General features: G+C 51.5%; 1 pseudogene; it reads right to left on the bottom strand.

Annotated features, from left to right (window-relative positions):
• The window catches only part of LOC143019808 (uncharacterized), a 21,752-nt pseudogene extending 12,373 nt beyond the window's left edge, over positions 1 to 9,379 (bottom strand).
• Between the last annotated feature and the right edge of the window lie 621 nt (positions 9,380 to 10,000).

Here is a 10,000-nt window from a genome sequence, read left to right as displayed (position 1 = left end):
AAATCTTCTGTTCAGTTCTCTACATGTCTTTCTACTCCTCAACTCCGTCTGTCTGCCGAAATCTGTCGAAGTCTATTAGAACCTGTCATCCAATCAGATTCTGTTGCAGTCTATCAGAATCCACCATTCCTTCGGAATTGATCAGATTCTGCAACGGTATCTTTCAGAGTCTGCAAAAAAGGCTGTTGGAAATTACCGGAGTCTGTTGTAGTTGATCGGAGTCAGCAGGAGCCTCAGGTTCTCCGCCAATCTTCCGACGATTTTCGCTCCAAGGGATTTCTTTCGATTTCTTGGGAAAAAATTACGAGTTGGGATGACGCCTGATTGTTACCGGGTAATTCCTATTCATCTTTATAATATTCAAATAAAAGCACTCGAACTCGCACACAAGCACACGCACGCGCATAAAAAAAGAAAATACACGAACTCCATTGTCTCCCGAGGCAGAAGGATGCCAACAATATATACATATTCATATATGAATATATATATATATGAATATAAATATATATATATATATAATATATATATCAATATATATATATATATACATATATATATATGAATATATATATATATATTTATATATATAGATATATATATATATATATACATATGTATGGGTGTGCGTGTGTGTGTGTGTGTGTGTATGCACACACACACATACATATATATATATATATGTATATATATGTATACACACACATATATATGTGTGTGCACACAATAAAGTCATTCATATACACTGTTACCGTTTAGCTTTTGGGCGACCACATCTGTGTTCTTATTTTCGGTTTGCTCTCCGGGCTCCCTCGCGCCTCGCCACTCGGGGAACTTGGAGGACCCGCAGAGTTCAGACGCCCGACCACACGACTTCAGGAAACCACACGTCGCTTGGATCCCTGGCTATAAGGTTAGTGACTTTGCCAATTAGATAGAACGTGTGTACTTGTCTATATGCAATGCATAGAATAAGAGTTATGTTCGCATAGTCCCGTTTGTAGTCAAAGATAGCTTTGAATTTGCTTACGCTCCTTGATTTCAATGTTTCTTCACCTTACAGACAGAAGGGGCGTTTAATGGAAATTGACGTCGCTCGGTAGCCTATAGGCACCATGGAAAGTAAGGTAAGTGACTTTGTCTAAGTAAGATCACGTATTTATTTACACAATATAGAAGATGAAATGTATAGTCGCAGGCTTTCATATCTATGCTTTCATTGGCTTTGAAATCACTTGCGTGTGTCTGTGTGTGTGTATGACCCATGAAATGCACACGCGTGTCACATGCTGCATGTGATTTTCTCGTGGGATGCGAGATGTCTCGTGTGGTGCTCGTGCATGTGTGTCATGGTCCCGCGTGATAAGAGCACATGTCCCGCAGCGCAAAAGACTGATTTGTAAGGTACATAGCGCACTGAAGTCCCCGCAAAACGGTGTGCTTGTAGGTTGACTATATGTATGGGTGAATGTGTGTAGGGAAGAACGCGAGATCTGAATCTGCTTATGAGCATGATTGAACGCTTGTGAGTGCCAGTGAATGGATTCCTGGTCACCCCAGCGTCCCGGTAGGCAGGTGATCGTTCCACGGCCGCCCCAGCGACCGGTGGGCAGGTGGGAAGGAGTTGCCCCAGCGTCCCAGTTGGCAGGTGACAAGGACTTGCCCCCGCGTCCCGGTAGGCAGGTGTCCAGTCCCTGGTCACACCAGCGTCCGGGTAGGCAGGTAACTGTGTGTTTGAGGGTGTGTCTTTTGGTATGTTTGACTGCATACATGAGTGAGTGCCTGTATGAGTGTTAGTATGTGTGACTGGCTGAGTGCATGTTTGAATGCTTGTGAGTGTTTGAAGTGAATGGAGTCCTGGTCACCCCAGCGTCCCGGTAGGCAGGCGATCGTTCCACGGTCGCCCCAGCGTCCCGGTTGGCAGGTGACAAGGAGTTGCCCCAGCGTCCCGGTAGGCAGGTGTCCAGTCCCTGGTCACCCCAGCGTCCCGGTAGGCAGGTAACTGTGTGTTTGAGGGTGTGCCTTTGGTATATTTGACAGCATACATGTGTGAGTGCCTGTATGAGTGTTTGTATGTTTGACTGGCTGAGTGCATGTTTGAATGCTTGTGAGAGTTTGAAGTGAATGGAATCCTGGTCACCCCAGCGTCCCGGTAGGCAGGCGGTCGTTCCACGGTCGCCCCAGCGTCCCAGTTGGCAGGTGATAAGGAGTTGCCCCAGCGTCCCGGTAGGCAGGTGTCCAGTCCCAGGTCACCCCAGCGTCCCGGTAGGCAGGTAACTGTGTGTTTGAGGGTGTGCCTTTGGTATATTTGACTGCATACATGTGTGAGTGCCTGTATGAGTGTTTGTATGTGTGACTGGCTGAGTGCATGCTTGAATGGTTGTGAGTGTTTGAAGTGAATGGTGTCCTGGTCACCCCAGCGTCCCGGTAGGCAGGCGATCGTTCCACGGTCGCCCCAGCGTCCCGGTTGGCAGGTGACAAGGAGTTGCCCCAGCGTCCCGGTAGGCAGGTGTCCAGTCCCTGTTCACCCCAGCGTCCCGGTAGGCAGGTAACTGTGTGTTTGAGGGTGTGCCTTTGGTATATTTGACTGCATACATGTGTGAGTGCCTGTATGAGTGTTTGTATGTTTGACTGGCTGAGTGCATGCTTAAATGCTTGTGAATGTTTGAAGTGAATGGTGTCCTGGTCACCCCAGCGTCCCGGTAGGCAGGCGATCGTTCCACGGTCGCCCCAGCGTCCCGGTTGGCAGGTGACAAGGAGTTGCCCCAGTGTCCTGGTAGGCAGGTGTCCAGTCCCTGGTCACCCCAGCGTCCCGGTAGGCAAGCAACTGTTTGTTTGAGGGTGTGCCTCTTGGTATGTTTGACTTCATACATGTGTGAGTGCCTGTATGAGTGTTAGTATGTGTGACTGCCTAGGTGCATGTTTGAATGCTTGTGAGTGTTTGAAGTGAATGGATTTCCTGGTCACCCCAGCGTCCCGGTAGGCAGGCGATCGTTCCACGGTCGCCCCAGCGTCCCGGTTGGCAGGTGACAAGGAGTTGCCCCAGCGTCCCGGTAGGCAGGTGTCCAGTCCCTGGTCACCCCAGCGTCCCGGTAGGCAGGTAACTGTGTGTTTGAGGGTGTGCCTTTGGTAAATTTGACTGCATACATGTGTGAGTGCCTGTATGAGTGTTTGTATGTTTGACTGGCTGAGTGCACGTTTGAATTCTTGTGAGTGCTTGCAATAAATGGAGTCGTGGTCACCCCAGCGTCTCGGTAGGCAGGCGATCGTTCCGCCGTCGCCCCAGCGTCCCGGTTGGCAGGTGACAAGGAGTTACCCCAGCGTCCCGGTGGGCAGGTAACTATGTGTTTGAGGGTGTACCTTTTGGTATGTTTGACTTCATACATGAGTGAGTGCCTGTATGAGTGTTTGTATGTGTGACTGGCTGAGTGCATGCTTGAAGGCTTGTAAGTGTTTAAAGTGAATGGATTTCCTGGTCACCCCAGCGTCCCGGTAGGCAGGCGATCGTTCCACGGTCGCCCCAGCGTCCCGGTTGGCAGGTGACAAGGAGTTGCCCCAGCGTCCCGGTAGGCAGGTGTCCAGTCCCTGGTCACCCCAGCGTCACGGTAGGCAGGTAACTGTGTGTTTGAGGGTGTACCTTTGGTAAATTTGACTGCATACATGTGTGAGTGCCTGTATGAGTGTTTGTATGTGTGACTGGTGGAGTGCATGCTTGAATGCTTGTGAGTGTTTGAAGTGAATGGTGTCCTGGTCACCCCAGCGTCCCGGTAGGCAGGCGATCGTTCCACGGTCGCCCCAGCGTCCCGGTTGGCAGGTGACAAGGAGTTGCCCCCGCGTCCCGGTAGTCAGGTGTCCAGTCCCTGGTCACCCCAGCGTCCCGGTAGGCAGGTAACTGTGTGTTTGAGGGTGTGCCTTTTGGTATGTTTGACTGAATACATGTGTGGGTGCCTGTATGAGTGTTAGTATGTGACTGCCTAGGTGCATGTTTGAATGCTTGTGAGTGTTTGAAGTGAATGGAGTCCTGGTCACCCCAGCGTCCCGGTAGGCAGGCGATCGTTCCACGGTCGCCCCAGCGTCCCGGTTGGCAGGTGACAAGAAATTACCCCCGCGTCCCGGTAGGCAGGTGTCCAGTCCCTGGTCACCCCACCGTCCCGGTAGGCAGGTAACTGTGTGTTTGAGGGTGTGCCTTTTGGTATGTTTGACTTCATACATGTGTGAGTGCCTGTATGAGTGTTTGTATGTGTGACTGGCTGAGTGCATGTTTGAATGCTTGTGAGTGTTTGAAGTGAATGATGTCCTGGTCCCCCCAGCGTCCCGGTAGGCAGGCGATCGTTCCACGGTCGCCCCAGCGTCCCGGTTGGCAGGTGACAAGGAGTTGCCCCAGCGTCCCGGTAGGCAGGTGTCCAGTCCCTGGTCACCCCAGCGTCCCGGTTGGCAGGTATCTGTGTGTTAGAGATTGTGTGCATTTTGGTATGTTTGACTGCATACATGTGTGAGTGCCTGTATAAGTGTTTGTATGTGTGACTGGCTGAGTGCATGTTCGAATGCTTATGAGTGTTAGCAATGAATAGAGTTCTGGTCAACCCAGCGTCCCGGTAGGCAGGCGATCGTTCCACGGTCGCCCCAGCGTCCCGGTAGGCAGGTGTCCAGTCCCTGGTCACCCCAGCGTCCCGGTAGGGAGGTAACTGTGTGTGTGAGATTGTGTGGCTCTTGGTGTGTTTGACTGAATACATGTGTGAGTGCCTGTATGAGTGTTTGTATGTGTGACTGTCTGAGTGCATGCTTGAATGCTTGTGAGTGCTTGCAGTGAATGGAGTCCTGGTCTCCCCAGCTCGGCTCGGGCCTGGGCTCGGGCTTGTGTCTGAGCTTGGGCTCGAGGTCGGGCTCGGGGTCGGGCCTGGGCTCTGACTCGGGTCTGTGCTCGAACCTGGGCTCGGGCCTGGGCTTGGGTCTGTGCTCGGGCCTAGACTTGGGTTCGGGCTTAGTCCTGGGCTCGGTCTCGGGCCTCGGCTCGGTCTCGTGCCCCGGCTCGGGCTTGGGCCCCGCCTCGGGCATGGGCCTGGGCCCGGGCTCGGGCCTGGGGCTGGGCACGGGCACGGGGTCGGGTCTGGGCTCGGTCTTGGCTTGGGCTCGTGGTCGGGCCCGGGCTCGGGCCTGGGCTCGGGCTCGGGTCTGGGCTCGGGCCTGTGCTCGGGTCTGGGCTCGGGTACGGGCTAGGGCCTGGGCTCAGGTTCGGGCCTGGGCCTGGCCTCGGGCTCTTCCCCGTGCTCAGGCTCTTGCCCGGGCTCGGGCTCAGGCCTGGGCTCGGGCTTGGACTTAGGGCCTGGGCTAGGGCTCGGGCCAGTGCCTGACCCCAGACCCGAGCCTGAACCAATGCCCAGGCCCCAGCCCAGGCCTGAGCCTAGAACTGAGCCCAGGCCTGAGCCCATACCCGAGCCCAGATTCGAGCCTGAGCCCAGGCCCGAGCCCAGGCCCAAGCCCGAGCCCGAGTCCAGGCCCGAGCCCGAGCCCTAGCCCAAGCTCGAACCCAGGCCCGAGCCCAGGCCCGAGCCCGAGCCCAGGCCCGACCCGAGCCCAGGCCCGATCCCGAGCCCAGGCCCGAGCCCAGGACCGAGCCCGAGCCCAAGCCGGAGCCCGAACCCGAGCCCAGGCCACGAGCCTAAGCCCGAGCCCAGGCCCGAACCCGATTCCAAGCCCGAACTCAGGCACAAGCCTTAGCCCAGGCCCAGGCCCTGTACCCGAACTTGTCGTGGAGCCCTACCTCCAGATGAGAATCTAGAAATATTGCTACTTCTCGTTGTTCATAAAGTTGTCCAAACCTATTCCCCTTTGAGAGTCATCGTCCGTTCGTGTGAAAAATCAAGGCTTCATCTTCAGATTCCATATCTTTCCACAACAGTTTGAAAAGCCGACTCTTTAGGCTCCACACTTGGTCAAGTTGAGGACCTTGACAGTCATATTAAAGAGATCCCTTATTTCAACACTTAAGGTTTCACAACGAAGGATGCAGTATGTAACTACAACAGGTGGATTTTTTTTTTTTTTTCTCCCTTGTGATGAATCCAGACTGCAGACCAAGCATGGCTGGAGCTACATCTGTACACACCCGATACCAGCAGCGAACTCCACCAAAGTTTGTTTCCCGAAAAGTTTGATACATCATGAAAAATAGCTGTTGCTCTTGTACAACATTTCATTGGGTGCCAGAACAGTATTTCCTCTTTTACACAGTTGCCTAACACGAAACGAGCATACACCAGTAGGTAAGAACACTGGGCGATGTCGGTCGTTTCATTACGTTGAATGGCAAAAACAGGAGAATGGTCGAGAATTTAATCTTTGGTTTCTTGAGACAGTTCATCGATCCTTTCCTTGACTGTATAGTTTGATAGTGAATTCTGGGAAAGCTTGTTTGCACTCTTTCTCCAGAACGAGTTTTGCTGGACGAAGTAGACTTGGTTTTATGAGAGAATCTCCGATCTTATGGTCCTTCTTGCTCTTTGCAGTCAACATGGCGATCTCACAGGAAGCGTCATTAAACATTGAAGTTCGTTGTCGAAATAACCCAGTACCGTCCATCTTAGTTTGGTTCAAGGATTTTCTTCTTCGTCGTCGTTTTTTTCTCTTTTTTTCAAAGAAAACGTTGGTCTTGTCTTCAAGAGTAGGATGTTTTGTCCTCAAGTAATCAAAAAAATCGTAGACACTGCTAGTGACTACAACTATACATGATCATAAACACCACAACTAACTACTGACGAAATACAAACGGATTTCAATTCACCAATAAACTAATGGCTACTTACTATTTCTAGGTAAATATAACGAGTGAGATAAAGCACAGGAATAGCCTTGATTGAATGAATGTGAGAAAAGAGCAGCTATTACCACGGACGTGTGCAGAAGACTGGGAGAGAACGGGGCTCACCAGTCACCAACGAGCAGTAATCAGGTCCAGGATGTGTTCACACCTCCCGTCCCAAGGCTTCCGAAGGATATGGAAGGAGGTCAACAAGTACAGAAAATGGATAGCGGCGTTATGATAGACTATAGAAAACTAAAGTTATAAGGCAATACTTTTGCATGTTTTTATATAAATTTCTCGATATTTGACCATACTCTCGTTAAGAGAATAAGAAACATAATTAGAGAATTTCCTTATGTTGTTTTCTTTTCCTAAAGGGGCCGCAAGTCCCCGTTGAAAATTCCTGACGCCTCGCTGAATTAGATACTGTGTGAAGGCACATAAACACATAAGCTACATGTATACTCATGGGTGTGCAGTCAACCACTCATAGCCTACATATTTGCTAGACAAGTTAAATGAAAGTGACTGCAACATACATGGACCGAAATAGATTGTACTTGAAAAGTCATTACACTACTAGAGAATAATACTATTTACATGTATTGTGAAGGGTCTGTAAATGGTGCTACTACTCAGCAAAGGTATTTTTACTTGAGAAAATAGAAAATGAACGAAATTGGTGATACGAGTATATTGTACCCGTGTATATCCCCTGATTCTATTGTGATAAGATACAATGGAATTGTGCACCCGTATAAGACCCCGGCCTCAGTAATACAGAAAGCTGAATATGCTCTTCTTTTTCTGTCCTAATATTCGTTGCTTTTGATGCAAGCGTGACACACAAAATAAATAAATAACACATACGCTATCGTATTATCATATAGATAATAATAATAATAATAATAATAGTAATAATAATAATAATAATAATAATGATAATAATAATAATAATAATAATAATAATATAATAATAACAATAATAATAATAATAATAATAATAATAATAATAATAATAATAATGATAATAATAATAATAATAATAATAGTAATAATAATGATAATAATGATAATAATAATAATAATAATATTAATAATAATAATAATAATAATGATAATAATGATAATAATAATAATGATAATAATAGTAAAAGTAATGATAATAATAATAATAATGATAATAATAATAATAATAATAATAATAACGATAATAATAATAATAATAATAACAGTAATAATAATAATAATAATAATAATGATAACAATAATAATAATAATAATAGTAATAATAAAAATAATAAAAATAATAATAGTAATAATGATAATAATAATAATAATAATAATAAAAATAATAATAATAATAATAATAATAATAATGATAATAATAATAATAATAATAATAATAATAATAATAATAATAATAATAATAATAATAATAATAATAATAATAATAATAATAATAATAATAATAATAATAATAACAATGGGCTCGGGCTCACGCTCGGGTTCGGGCTCACGCTCGGGCCTGGGCTCGGGCCTGGGCTCGAGATTGGGCTAGGGCCTGGGCTCGGGATCGGGCCTGGGCTCGGGCGCTGGCCTGGGCCCGGGCTGGGCCTGGGCTCGGGAACGGGCTCGGGCCTGGGCTCGGGTTCGGGCCTAGGTCTGGGCTCGGGCTTGGGCCTGGGTACAGGCTCGGACTCGGGTTCGAGCCTGGGCTCGTGTTCGGGCTCGGGCCTGGGCTCGGGCTCGGGCTCGGGCTCGGTCCTGGGCTCGGGCCTGGGCTCGGACTTGGGCGTGGGCTCGGACTCGGGCTCAGGCCTAGGCTCGGGCTCGGGCCTGGGCCTGGGCTCGGGCTTGTGCATAGGTTTGGGCTCGGGTTCGGGTTCGGGCCTGGGCTCGGGCTTGGGCTCGGGGCCTGGGCTCGGACTCGGGTCTGGGCTCTGGCCTAGGCTCGGGCTCGGGCTCGGGCCTGGGCTCGGGCCTCGGGCTCGGGCTCGGGCCTGGGCTCGGGCTCGGGCCTGGGCTCGTGCTCGGGCCTGGGCTCGTGCTCGGGCCTGGGCTCGGGCTCGGGCCTGGGCTCGGGTTAGAGCTCGGGCTCGGGCCTGGGCTCGGGCTCGGGCTCGGCCTCGGGCCTGGATCCAGGCTCGGGCTTGGGCCTGGGCTCGGGCCTGGGCTCGGGCTCAGACCTGGGCTCAGGCCTGGGCTCAGGTCTGGGCTCAGGCCTGGGGTGGGGCCTGGGCTTTGGTTCAGCCTCGGGTCTGGGCTCAGGCACTGGCCCGAGCCCTAGCCCAGGCCCGAGCACAGGATCGAGCCTAAGCCCGCGCCCAGGCCCGAGCCCGAGCCCAGGCCCGAGCCTGACCCTAAGCACAGACCCGAGCCCAGACCTAAGCCCGAGCCCGAGCCCAGGCCCGAGCCTGACCCTAAGCCCAGACCCGAGCCCAGGTCTGAGCCCGAGCCCGGGCAAGAGCCCGAGCCCAAGCCCGGGGAAGAGCCCGAGGCTAGGCCCAGGCCCGGAACTGAGCCCAGGCCCGAGCCCGAGCCCGTCCCCGAGCCCAGACCCGAGCCCGAGCCCATGCCCGAGCACAGGCCCAACCACGAGCCCAAGCCCGAGCCCAGGCCCGAACCCGTGACCGTGCCCAGGTCCAGGCCCGAGCCCGAGCCGGGGCCCAAGCTCGAGCCGGAGCCCAAGCCCGAGCCGGGGCCCAAGCCCGAACCGAGGCCCGAGACCGAGCCCAGGACTAAGCCCGAGCCCAAGCCCAGGCCCGAGCCCAGGTCCGAGCACAGACCCGAGTCCGAGCCCAGGCCCGACCCCGAGCCCGAGCCCAGACCCGAGCCCGAGCCCAGGCCCGAGCCGAGCTGGGGAGACCAGGACTCCATTCACTGCAAGCACTCACAAGCATTCAAACATGCGCTCAGTCAGTCACACATACAAACACTCATACAGGCACTCACACATGTATGCAATCAAACACACCAAGAGGCACACAATCTCACACACACAGTTACCTGCCTACCGGGACGCTGGGGTGACCAGGGACTGGTCACCTGCCTACCGGGACGATGGGGCAACTCCTTGTCACCTGCCAACCGGGACGCTGGGGCGACCGTGGAACGATCGCCTGCCTACCGGGACGCTGGGGGTGACCAGGACACCATTCACTTCAAACACTCACAAGCATTCAAACATGCACTCAG

This window comes from Oratosquilla oratoria, chromosome 38 (genome assembly GCF_046742065.1).
Source record: "Oratosquilla oratoria isolate Oo_2021 chromosome 38, ASM4674206v1, whole genome shotgun sequence".
NCBI classification, from domain to species: Eukaryota; Metazoa; Arthropoda; class Malacostraca; order Stomatopoda; family Squillidae; genus Oratosquilla; species Oratosquilla oratoria.
The sequence above is the reverse complement of the archived record's forward strand: the minus strand, read 5'-3'. Positions and strand labels throughout refer to the sequence as shown.